Source organism: Triticum urartu, chromosome 3A (genome assembly GCF_056163025.1).
Source record: "Triticum urartu cultivar PI428250 chromosome 3A, HENAU_Tu73, whole genome shotgun sequence".
Lineage (NCBI taxonomy): Eukaryota > Viridiplantae > Streptophyta > Magnoliopsida > Poales > Poaceae > Triticum > Triticum urartu.
In genome coordinates this window covers 1447617-1460461 of record NC_141875.1, presented here as the reverse complement: position 1 = coordinate 1460461, position 12845 = coordinate 1447617, and the positions used below count along the sequence as shown (strand labels likewise).

At 46.1% G+C, this 12845-nt stretch overlaps 1 pseudogene across 1 annotated transcript; it reads left to right on the top strand.

Annotated features, from left to right (window-relative positions):
- Positions 1-3485: 3485 nt before the first annotated feature.
- LOC125547433 (phenylcoumaran benzylic ether reductase POP1-like) lies at positions 3486-11923 on the top strand (annotated as a pseudogene). The gene is made up of 6 exons (XR_015599444.1): positions 3486-3527; positions 3637-3774; positions 3853-4096; positions 4181-4384; positions 4481-4507; positions 11764-11923. The product of XR_015599444.1 is annotated as a phenylcoumaran benzylic ether reductase POP1-like (transcript).
- Positions 11924-12845: the final 922 nt, after the last annotated feature.

Sequence of the window (12845 nt, the reverse complement as noted above, 5' to 3'; positions counted from 1 at the left end):
TAAGGTAAGCATTGATTAAGTCATCTCTTTACTAATTGGCATGTGGTGGTTAACGCTAAAGTAAGAAGCAATAATTTAGACATGGTCCTCTCTCTCTCACACACACACACACACACAAAATCGTGTTGAACGACTACCTCTACAATTGTTTTTCACCGATCATTCCTGAACTTGAACTTATTTATAATGTTTGAAGTTTACATGCCCAGTTCACACATATCAGTGATGGAGAAGTTCCAGACCTGTTCAAATCCAAATATATTTTCTCCGGTTGAAAGCTTCAGTCACATCACGTCAAACACCTTTTATACCACATGCGTGCATCTACATCAATCAACTTCCACATGTTTGTTTCCATACCTTTTCAAGACACGCTCGCGCCGGTCAAGCTTGATGGAGCTCCCGCGCCGAGAAATCATATTTTTGCCATGTCCGTTGCTGATTTAAAATTTGTGGCACATTTTCTAATTTGCAACAAAAATTTGTTTTGTTTCATAGAGTTTCATCAGGTATTTTCTTCTTCTTTGAAAGTGTATCATAACATTTTCATATATACCAACAAATAAGAGTGGAGTGGATTTTCTACTACACAATGAAATATTATGATACACTTTGAAACAAGAAAAAACCTCAACTAAACATCATATAATATTTTTAAACAAGAAAAAAAACTCAATGGAACATCATGTAATATTTTGAAACAAGATAAACTTTGCCAAAAAAACAGGGCATGAATCTCAAAGGAACGATGGAGGATGGATTGATGCATGGTGTGCGAATCCAGTAATATCATACATGTCCATTTTTTCCGGGTTCTTGGTGCGCCAGGTTGATTAACGACATTTTTAAACAATGCATTGACTTAGTGCGCGGAATTAATCGAATCCCATCCACCCATTGCATTTAGAAGCTATTTCAAATGTAGCTAGGCCGAGCCAGCCGATAGTTAATTTGACGGGCATGCTTACATATTTACATTGAACTACTAATAATTTTTACTTATAATGCAATTTTTCGGTACAAAATATTTTTTTTCCAATCAACCAAGAGGCCGCTGACGTATATTGGGGTTAGCTGCCACCGGTGTCAATCCGACGCCGGCTCCAGCTCTCCCAGAAAGCTTTGCCTACGTGAGATCTACATATACGGGTATATACAAACTCCGATCAAGCATTATAAGTAATTAATCACCTTGTGAGATGATCCTGCGTGTACTCTGCATGACAACATGCAAAGGCAAAGCAGTAGCACCACCAAATCTACACGGTGAAAATGTACACACATGTGGTGACTAACACTTAACTAAGAAGCATGGGGTTATGACAGTGAAAAAATGCAATCATTTGTACGCGCACGAATGAATCATATGTTCACCCACTGCGAATGGATTAAGCTAATTTGAGCAAATCTGAATATATTTTTTTCTCTGGTCAAAAGTTTCAAATTAAGTCACATCATGTCAAACCTTCTTTAACACATCTCTCACGTACGTAAATCGACATGAACCAACTCCCACACGTCTGTTTTTTCAACACCCCTTCAAGACTCCGGTCAATAAAGAGTGAGAACTCGGTGCCTGTGGGAATCCAGTGACAGCATACATGTTTATTTTTCTTTGGATTATTGGTGCATCAGATTGATTAACGGCTATACCTTTGAAAAATCAATGGCTATGCCTTTAGAAAAATCAACGGCTATGTAAATAATATTGAATTAGCTCAAGAAATTAATCTTAGGCGATTGCACCCCACCCCCATCCCACCACCCTTTCTATTCCAAATTAAGTTAAGTTATATGTTTGATTTAAGACAAACCTGTTTAAGTTTAATCAAGTTCACGAAAAATATGGTAAGACCTCCAATATTAAAAATAGACATTGTAGTATAAACATATGTTTATAAAGAATCTAATGAAACTAACGAAGTGTTCTACACGTTGAAATACTTTCGTATAAACTTGGAATTGAGCATAAATCTAGAACTTCATTTAATTTGAATCCGAGGGAGTAGAAGCTGGTTCGTAGGCAGTGGCGGAGCGTCGATGTGACCAACCGGGCCCTGGTTCCCCCTTCCGTGAGAAATTATCCATCCTCCTGCTGCTAATATCTCTTCTAATCACCCGGCTTCTCTAATCTCTGTAGCTATATCTTGTCTGTGATCCCGTTTGGCCACCCATTAATTATGGTTCGAGCTATTCGCAGTGCAATACATGTTTTTTTAGAAAAGGAGGACGCAGTGCAATACATAGTTACACTGAACCAATGTTTGTGTGTAGGTTGATTGTAGATATTTGTCAGATAAGGAAATTGGAATGTGGTCATGGTCGCAGGACAATAGATTATTTAGAAAAACAAATTCCGTGGTAGGTAGCAATATGACAACGCCTGCACATTGATTAGGTCATGTATTAATTAAATAGCGTCTGCTTTCACAAATAATGTACAAAAGTGGTGGTTAACACTAAACTAAAAAACAAGCGGCTACGAGCAACAACGACGACATGCGATCATTTGTACGTGTCTCGATCATACGTACGTATGCTTTGCCACCGCGATTGGATTTTTAACTAGTTTGACCAAATTGGAGCATTTCTGAAGCCGAGCGAGGTTCGAGCCTTTTCTCGGGCTCGGCATGTGCCTTTTCTCTAAAAAGACGTATGTAGCCAAGTAAATTAACACAGAGAAAATCAAACATTGACTAGGTCTTCTCTTAATTACTAGTGTTCTCTTTCAAACATAATGTATGGTGATTAACACTAAATTAAGAAGCACAGGGCAGCACATAATTTGGACACGCACGAATGGATCATATGTGCATTCACTCGCCGCGATTGGACTAAACTAATTTGACTAAATCCGAATATACATATTTTTCACCCGTTGAAAGTTTCAAATTAAGTCATGTCACGTCAAAGCACCTTTTATACATCTCTTACGTACATGCATCTATATCAACCAACTCTCACGCGCCTGTTGTTTCAATACCCCTTCAAGACTCGGGTCAACAAAGAGTGAGAACTCGGTGCGTGTGGGAATCCAGTAATATCCCACATGCTGGTTTTTCTTTGGATTCTTGGTGCACCAGATGATCAACAACATATGTAATTAATTAATATTGAATAAGCACGAGAAATCATTCCAAGGCAATTGCAACCCCCCCCCCCCCCCCCCCATATTCCGAATTTACCAAAGTTCTATGTTTGTTTTGAGTCAAACCTTATTTTGCGAAAGTTCTTTTTTTTTGAGGGTGCGAAAGTTCTTTTAAGTTATATCAAGTTCATAAATTATGTTGTAAGACGTCCAACCTTAAATATATGTACATAGTATAAACATAAAAGAATCTAATGAAACCAATTAACTGTACAAGACATCGATATATTTTCATGTAAACTTGGAACCTAGTATAAATCTAGAACTTCACTTAACTTGAATCCGAGGGACCAGAAGCTGGTTCGTAGGCCGAGCGAGCCGGTAATTTGTGCATGAGATGTGCAAGAGCTTCATTGATTCCGGTGTCGCTCTCATCAAGGTATAAGATTAATATCATTTGGTGTTGTCTGCCTTTCTTTCATCTACTCTTTAGTTTTTCACAGTTTTCTGTGTGGATTCTGATATATTTTTTTCTGTCTGGTGAGCAGGGAGGTTTATTTGACCACGGGAGCCTCGTAAATGCCATCAAGGGTGCAGATGTCGTGATCTCGGCCGTGGGGACCCCTCAGCTCGACGAGCAGACGAGGATTGTCATGGCAATCAAGGAGGCCGGCAATGTCATCAAGGTCAGTGAGATTATCATTTTGTCTTCTTTGTTGATCGAACGATGGATGCAAATCAATCGCTGAATCGTTGCTGCATAGAGGTTCCTGCCGTCTGAGTTCGGCTCTGACCCAGAGCGGGTTCACCCCGTGGATCCAGCGACCACACTTTACGCTGGTAAAATCAGCCTTCGCCGTCTGATCGAGGCGGAGGGTATACCTCATACATATGTCTGCTGCAACGGGTTCGCCGAAACCTACCTTGTGAGCATCGGCGATGTTACGGCTGTTGGCGCTGGTCCTCCGTCCGACAAGATCACTGTCCTAGGCGATGGAGATGCAAATGGTATGTAAGCATGCATCATATCCTTTTCCTGCCACTGTAAATCCGTGCTGTCCTGTGTTGATCTTCATGTATTGATGAACGCAGGGGTGTTTGTGGTGGAAGAGGACATAGCTGCCTACACGGTGAGAGCAATCGACGATACGAGGACCCTGAACAAGATCATGTACATGAGGCCGCCGGTGAACATCGTGTCCCACAACGAGCTCATCGCACTTTGGGAGAAAAAAGCGGAAAGGACTTTCCAGATCGCTCAAATCCCAGAGGCGGATCTCCTCAAGTTGATCAAGGGTAGGGTACATCCATCATTGTGCTTTGAGAATGTACGTAGCTACAACTGTTGCATCTCTGACCACTCTTAATTTGTTGACATGTGTGACCACGCAGAGGCGGCATACCATCTCAACATGAGATGTCCTATTGAATTCATGCTCCAGCTAACTCATCCAAAAATCCGAACTGATGGAGGGAGGTGGGCAATATATTTCTTTTGGTTCGGATACCATATTGAATTCATGCTCCAGCCAATTGCTCTAAAAATCCGAACTGATGGAGAGAGTCGGGCAATATACTTCAACACCCCCCTCACGTCTAGACTTATTTAGCTCTTAGACGTGGGATTTATGTAGACCGGGGGCGCGGCACCCGATCCGATCAAAGATTAGATTGGTTCTTTAGATTAGTTTAGAATCAATTCTTCAAATTTCGAATTTTTGGTAGACCAAATTATATTAGGTTGATTTCTTTCCATTAGCCAAATAAATTCTTATTAGATTGATCCCATCTGGTGAAGAAAATCCAGCAGATCGGTGCGGCGGCTGCACCGCCAACCTACCTCCACTCGGACGATGCATCGCCAAACTGTACAAGCAGCCACGAGCCGTTCGACCGCCCAAGTCTTCCTCGATCCGATCCTGCAAGGTGCGAGCATCGTCGAGCGGGCCAGAATCACGGAGCTTCTTGACGGCTCAACGTGGGTACGACGGTGTGTTTCCAGAGCAGCCACGCGCCGAGACCAGGCGCTGGAGCAGCCGGCTTCAACGAGGCGACGCCGCGCGCGGCACAGGGCTCCTTCCAGCCCAGCCGCATGTCGACTTCGACCGGGGCAGGCTGTGCGATGCGGAAACGTCTTACCCTTCGAGGGGGACGTGGTACGTGTTATATAGGGGATTGCGAGTCCCTGATACGCGTACAAATCTGTTGAAGATACATGACTTGAGGGAGAAGAAGTATAGGAGATAAGAAGTATAGTTACAACCAAATACATAATTTAAACTACCCATGCGGTTGTCTATCTTATCTATCTCCTCATACATATCTCGTTTGACACCCTCCCTTAATCACAACTTCATCAAGTTGAGATTATGCTTGAAATCTTCAGAACTCCTTGTAGGCAAAGCTTTTGTAAACCCATCTGCCACTTGATCCCGTGAATGAATGAAACGAATGTCCAAGAGTTTATTAGCAACTCTCTCTCTAACAAAATGAAAATCTATTTCAATGTGCTTTGTTCTAGCATGAAATACTGGGTTTGCAGACAGATAGGTGGCACCAAGATTATCACACCATAAACATGGAGCTTGAGAGCTTTTCACACCTAACTCCTTCAAGATTGACTCTACCCAGATAATTTATGTTGTTGCATTGGCCAAGGCTTTGTATTCTGCTTCAGTGCTCGACCTGGACACTGTAGCTTGTTTTCTGGCACACCATGATATAAGGTTGGGTCCAAAAAATACTGCAAAGCCATCAGTGGAGCGTCTGTCATCCAAGCATCCTGCCCAATCTGAATCAGAAAAGGCACTGACAAGAGTAGAGGGTGACTTGCTGAAGTTTAGACCAACATTCAAAGTATACTTGACATATCTGACAATGCGCTTAGCTGCAGTCAAGTGAACTGTGGTGGGTGCATGTAGGAACTGACATACTTTGTTGACAGCAAAGGAAATGTCTGGCCTGGTCAATGTTAAGTACTGAAGTGCACCTACAAGACTTCTGTATTTTGTACTATCCTCTGGACCCAAAAGTGTTCCCTCTGTAAGAGATAATTTTTCTGTACTAGAGAGAGGAGTGAGTGTGGGTTTACAACCTTGCAAACCTGCCTTCCTTACCAAATTTGTGGCATATTTTTCTTGAGAAAGATGTAGCCCATCCTTGTGCTGCTTCACCTCAATTCCTAGGAAGTAATGCAATTCTCCTAGATCCTTGAGAGCAAATTCAGCACCTAAATCCTTCAAGAGTCCTGATATTGCCTCATTAGATGAGCTCGTGACAATAATATCATCAACATATATGAGAACAAACATGGAGGTGTTGAACTTGTTATAAATGAACAAGGAGGTGTCAGATTTGGAAGGAACAAAGCCAAGTGTCTGCATCTTTTTACTGAGACAGGAATACCATGCCCTTGGAGCTTGTTTCAGTCCATATAATGCTTTATCTAGCTTGCACACATAGGAAGGTGTATGTTTGCTTTCAAACCCAGGAGGTTGTCTCATGTACACTTCCTCTTCCAGAACACCGTGAAGAAACGCGTTCTGTACATCTAATTGTCGAAGGCTCCATCCCCTGGAAACAGCAATAGACAGTACGAGACGAATGGTAGCAGCTTTCACAACTGGACTAAAAGTATCCTCGTAGTCTATGCTATACCGTTGCTTGAAGCCTTTGGCAACTAGTCTAGCCTTATAGCAATCAATGGTTCCATCGGACTTTCTCTTAATTCTGAATACCCACTTGCAGTCAATGAGGTTTTTACCTTGCTTGGGGGGAACCAAGTGCCACGTTTTATTTCTTTCAAGTGCCTTATATTCTTCTACCATTGCCTTTTTCCACTTGTCATCACTGAGAGCCTCTTCAATTGTGTTGGGCTCACCTGGTTCACCTGTGGAACAAACTAGACCATATTTGATTATGTCTTTGTAATTTTTCGGTTGAATCAAACCTTGTTGTAGTCTTGTGCGGCGTTTTGGTGAACCAGCAGGATCTGCAGCCACAGAGGATCCCATAGGAGCCAGATCAGCAGTAGAACTCAAGGAAGATTCGCCCGCCACTGTCGATTCTGGATGCACGGGATTTTCTGTGGCTGTGGCCCGAGGCGATGGTGAGGAAGACGCCGCAAGGGCCGCAGACGATCCAGGGGCGTCGACCGGCTCATCATGAGCACGTGATTGCGTGGGCCCGCCTGAATCAGGAGCCGACCCCGCATCCGCCTGGCGCGTGAGGCCACGCCGCTTGTAGCAAACCGGCTGGTCTGCGAAGCGCGTGCGGTCCAGGCCACTGTCGCGCTGCCGCGTGGCGGCGGGAGACCGGTGCGGGCTGGAGGGCGCGTCTCGCCCTGTCGGAGGGGGCCGCGCGTCATGCAGCGGGCTACTGGAGCCCACGCGACCGACCGCGCCTGGCGCGTCTGACGTGGGCGTGCGGCTGGTCGTTGGCACGGATCCCAGAGGCGATTGCCTGGGCATCTACAGCTCCGATCCCGAGGGGGATTTGCTCCCCTCGCCACGACACATGTGATGAAGGGCATCTGAATGGATTTCTTCACCGTTTGGGTTGATTTCTTCGCCATTTTCTTCTCTGTTTCCATAGTGTGGTGCTCCTGTAACATCATCAGGTGTCTCATGCGCAAGAGGGTTAGGGTTAGCCAACATATGATCACAACAATTATCAACACCCCCTTGATCATAACCAAAGAGACTTGGAGGAAGCAAGAGAATTTCTTGTTGAAGTAGAGCACCAGCGTTTGGATGAAGACCAGAAAAAGGGAATTTGGTCTCATCAAAAACCACATCGCGTGATATATAGACTCGACCAGTGGAGATGTCAAGACACTTTACGCCTTTGTGTTGGGCACTGTATCCAAGGAAAGCACACTGGATTGATCAAAACATGAGTTTGCGTTTGTTGTATGGGCGTAGGTTAGGCCATCACGCACACCCAAACACACGAAGAGTGGAATAGTCAGGTTTGACATGAAGAAGGCGTTCTACTGGAGTTTCATTATTTATGACACGACTAGGGAGCATGTTGATAATGTGAACAACAGTAAGAAACGCTTCGTCCCAAAACTTTAATGGCATGGACGCATGAGCTAAAAGAGCAAGACCAACTTCAACAATGTGACGGTGTTTGCGCTCAGCTGAGCCGTTTTGTTGGTGAGCGTGGGGGCATGACACATGGTGTGAGATGCCAAGGGTTTGGAAGAAGGAGTTCAACTTCTCGTATTCCCCTTCCCAATCGGATTGGACAACAATGATTTTGGAATCAAATTTATGCTCAACAAGTGCTTGAAAGTTTTTAAACACTTGGAAAATGTCGGATCTTTTCTTAAGGAGATAGATCCATGAAAACTTGCTATAGTCATCAATAAAGCTTACGTAGTAAGTGTGCTGACCAACAGAGCTAGGGGCCGGTCCCCAAACATCAGAGAAAATCAATTGTAATGGTTGGGTAGACACACTAGTAGAAATTGGATAGGGGAGCTGATAACTTTTAGCTCGCTGACAAGAATCACAAATAGTTTCAACATTGCGCTCACCAACATATGGGAGCTTATTTTTCCTAAGAAGTTTTTCAACTAAAGCAAAAGAAGCATGTCCTAAACGATCGTGCCATCGTGTTGACGAGAGTTTGACAACACCAAAAGCATGTTTATTGAATCTTGTGCGCTCCGGAATCAACCGGTAAAGCCCTCGAACACATCTACCTCGATAGAGAATTCTCTTCGTGGCCTGATCCTTGATCAAAAAGAAATATGGATGAAATTCAAGAAAAATGTGATTATCAAGAGCAATTCTATGAACAGAAAGAAGGCTTTTATTGGCACTAGGAACATGCAAGATTTTCTTAAGATGAATTTTCTTAGGGGGGTATGAAAAATTGAGTGACCAATGTGGTTAATCCTCATACCTTCACCATTAGCTGTGTGGATTTGATCCTTGCCATGATACTTTTCCTTCATTGTCACCTTTTCAAGTTCATTGGTGATGTGGTTGGTGGCGCACTGTCGACGTACCAGTTGGTGTCGATCCCATAGGAGCCATCCACAGCAGCAGCAAGTTTGTCCTCGTCTTGGGAGGAGTCGCCGTCGTCGTCGTAGCGATACCAGCAGTCTTTGGCCGTATGCCCGAGCTTACCACAGATCTGGCAGCGAGGTGCATCTGGCCGTGACCTGGTGGAGCCACCGCGACGGCCCCTGTTGTTGCCAGAAGAGGGCCGCCCGCCGCCGCCGCGAGTGCTGGAGTTGCTGTTGCCGTGTCCCCCGCCCGAGGCCTTGCCCCTGTTGCGAGGTGAACCGCGCTGATGAGAGGAGCCGCCGCCGCGGCCACGAAGAGCGGCGTTGGCCGGCGACTTGAAGCCGCCCGAGGACTGGAAGAGCGCCACGCGCTGGTCGAAGTTGCTCATCATGGAGAAGAGCTCGTCGAGGGAGACGGGCACGATGCGGGCGTCGAGGGCGGACACCAGGGGCTGGTAGTCCATGTCCAGCCCATGGAGGATGTAGGAGACAAGCTCGTCATCTTGGAGAGGCTTGCCGGCCGCGGCGAGTTCGTCCACGAGGCCGCGCATGTGGGCGAAGTAGGTGGCGACGGACTGGTTCCCCTTCTGCGCGTTGATGAGGGCCGTGCGGATGTTGTTCACCCGGCTGAGAGACTGTGACGAAAACATGCCCGCCAGAGCAGCCCAAAGCGCTGGCGACGTGGTGATCGCGGTCACCTGCACAAGGACCTCTTTGGACAGATTGTTGAGCAGATAACCAAGTACCTGCTGGTCCTCCTGTACCCAAATTGGGTGGAGAGGGTTGGGCGTCGAGGACTCCTTCCCGTCTTTGTCCTTGGTGACGAGGAGTCGGGCCGGCTCCAGTTTGGTGCCGTCGGCATAGCCAAAGACACCGGCGCCCCGCAGCTGCGGCACGATCTGGGCGCGCCACAGAACATAGTTCGTGCGGGTAAGCTTCTCCGTGACCTGTTGGTTGAGCTTTGGGTGGGAGGAGCCGAAGGAAGACATGGCTAGGGCACTAATGGCGATGAGCTAGGCTAGATGAGATTGGAAGAGGAGGCTCTGTATACCATGTGCGATGCGGAAACGTCTTACCCTTCGAGGGGGACGTGGTACGTGTTATATAGGGGATTGCGAGTCCCTGATACGCGTACAAATCTGTTGGAGATACATGACTTGAGGGAGAAGAAGTATAGGAGATAAGAAGTATAGTTACAATCAAATACATAATTTAAACTACCCATGCGTTGTTTATCTTATCTATCTCCTCATACATATCTCGTTTGACAGAGGCAACAATGGACGTGGACTCAAGAAGATCAGAAGATTACATGTTTGCATGCAGGTTATTCCATCGATGCTAATTACTGCATTGGGTCGTCGGCCAGATGCAATCTCTTCGCTGCAGCTCCAACCGGTCTCCAGCGCACGGACGACACACGTCTATGATCACGGGAGAGCAGTTTTCTGCTAGCCAACTACGACGCCCGCGGCACCATCATCTACATCGACCGATCTGCATCTGTACCAAGCCATCGAGCTACATCACCTCCTGCGTCAACCTACGCCGCCGATCTGTACCTGCACCGAGCACGATGACATCACCATGATCTGCACCAGATATTCTTCATCGAGTTGAATCCCTGCATTGAGCTGTACGACTGTGCCAGGTTACGGGCAACATACTTCTTTGGCATGACAGGGCGTCGACACTTCGTTGTCATGGAGGGACGCCTTCAAGTGACGCATCATCGCCGACACGCCGCTGCAACGTCATCGTCGGCACTTCATCACCAAGGTCTTCATCACCGTGGTCTTCATCAACATCTTCGTCAACACACCGCCGCGCCTCGTTCACAAGATGGACACCTAACGTACTCTGACAGACTTTTCTGCAAGGCGCGACCTCGACGACGGCAATGACCGCGTCACGACGACGGCATCGACCGCGTCATCCACGACGGCACGACTGCATAGACGCGGCGTCACGATAGTGACGACCCTACACAGCCACATGGTTCTGGCAAAACCGATGTGTCCTCGATGGGCTTCCTCCGATCTTGGCAAAATTGGTGGACTCATCGCCGACGGCACCCTCTGACATCCGCAAGGTGCATCGTCCATGTCTGCAGCTCCGTCATAGCACTTTTTTTGCGCCTCCAGCTTTGTGCAGCTTCATCATCCACGACGACCACGACTACCTCGACCATGGCTACATCACCATGATCGGCTACCTCGACATTAATGGCTACGTCTACAACAACTCATCGGTAACAACTCCAGTCAACAGCGTCCGCCTTGTCACTTGCGTCCACGACACTCCCGCCGTGACTGCAGGAGCGAATAGAGGAGAAGGCAGGAAGGCACTAGAAGGGGATGCGGTCATCGCCCTAACTGCCGACCCATCAGAGACGCAGTTGATGATGGCGCAGCGGAGAAGACGACAAAAGAACAGAACTTCAAATTCGGTCGTAATCGTCCGCTTTACTCTCGCTACAACTGAGGGGAAATGTTAGAAGTATATTTACGTTTAAGATAGAGATAAGAGATAGGGATATGATAGGTTTAACTTGTCCTCTACTCCAAGTCTATCTCCCTCCATTGTACCTCTATATATACCTCATACACCGGTCAGATCAATACAATACAATACTAGCCATCCTAAAATTTCTACATGTCCCACTCGCTCTCCGTCTTTGTGAGGGGCGACCAAGCCAACTTCGACATCGAGCCGTCCTTTGGTGTCTAGGCCACCGAGCTGTACCCTGACGTGAAGTACACCACCGTCGACGAGTACCTAGACCGCCTCCTCTGACAGTTGTTGGCTGGATGGAATGTCAACCATGACAAGAGCTGACGTCCACAATAAAGATGATGGAGGAGTGGCCTCTCCAAATCCAATGATGTGTGTGGTCTTGTGTGCAAATTTTTATGTTGCTACTACTGGCCGGTGCACCAATAATTGATTCAAACAAGACTTATCCATATGCTACTGATAACTATTCTGCTCCAAGACGTTATGCTGCTGCTTATGGCGAGTTTCAGCATGACGATTTAGGAAGGACCTATGGGCAATATTTTGTCCTTTAATTTGTCGAAATGTTGTGTTCAGTGCAGGGAGTACATATGATGATACATTTAAGGATTATCGCCATGCTTCCTTATTTCCAAGTGAATAGTTCACATATATATTCCCTGGAGGTGCTCTACTCCACCCTCCTGGACCTCATCAACCTCTGCAGCACCGGCGCCCGCCCGCTGAGATGATAAGAGAAGTGTGCTGCAGTGCTGGATTGTGTGTTGCGCGATGTTGTAAGCGCGAAGATAGATAGAGACACCGTATTGCAGTGCTGGCTTGTGTGTTGCGCGATGGTGTAAGCGCGAAGATAGATAGACACCGTGCTGCAGTGCTGCAGTGCGCATTGTTATAGCATAACTTTGGCATGTATTCTAAGTTGTGGTTGTTATAGCCTTTGAGCACAATCTTTTTCTTTTGCATGGATCGAAAAGGTGTGCGCATCAACAAACGCAGAGGTTGGGGTTGCCCCTTCTTAAAATAAATAAATACATGTGCATGGTTGTCTCCTGCATTTAAATGTAACTTTCTTGGATAATTCAGTTGCTTCAAACTCATACTTGCAATGAGTACATCTTTCTTTTCCGATAAAGTTGCGACGAGTACACGAACAATAATAAAATTTGATAAGTTAAAGTGTCAGTCGTATAACATAAATGCCACTTGCAAAGAGACGTCAAA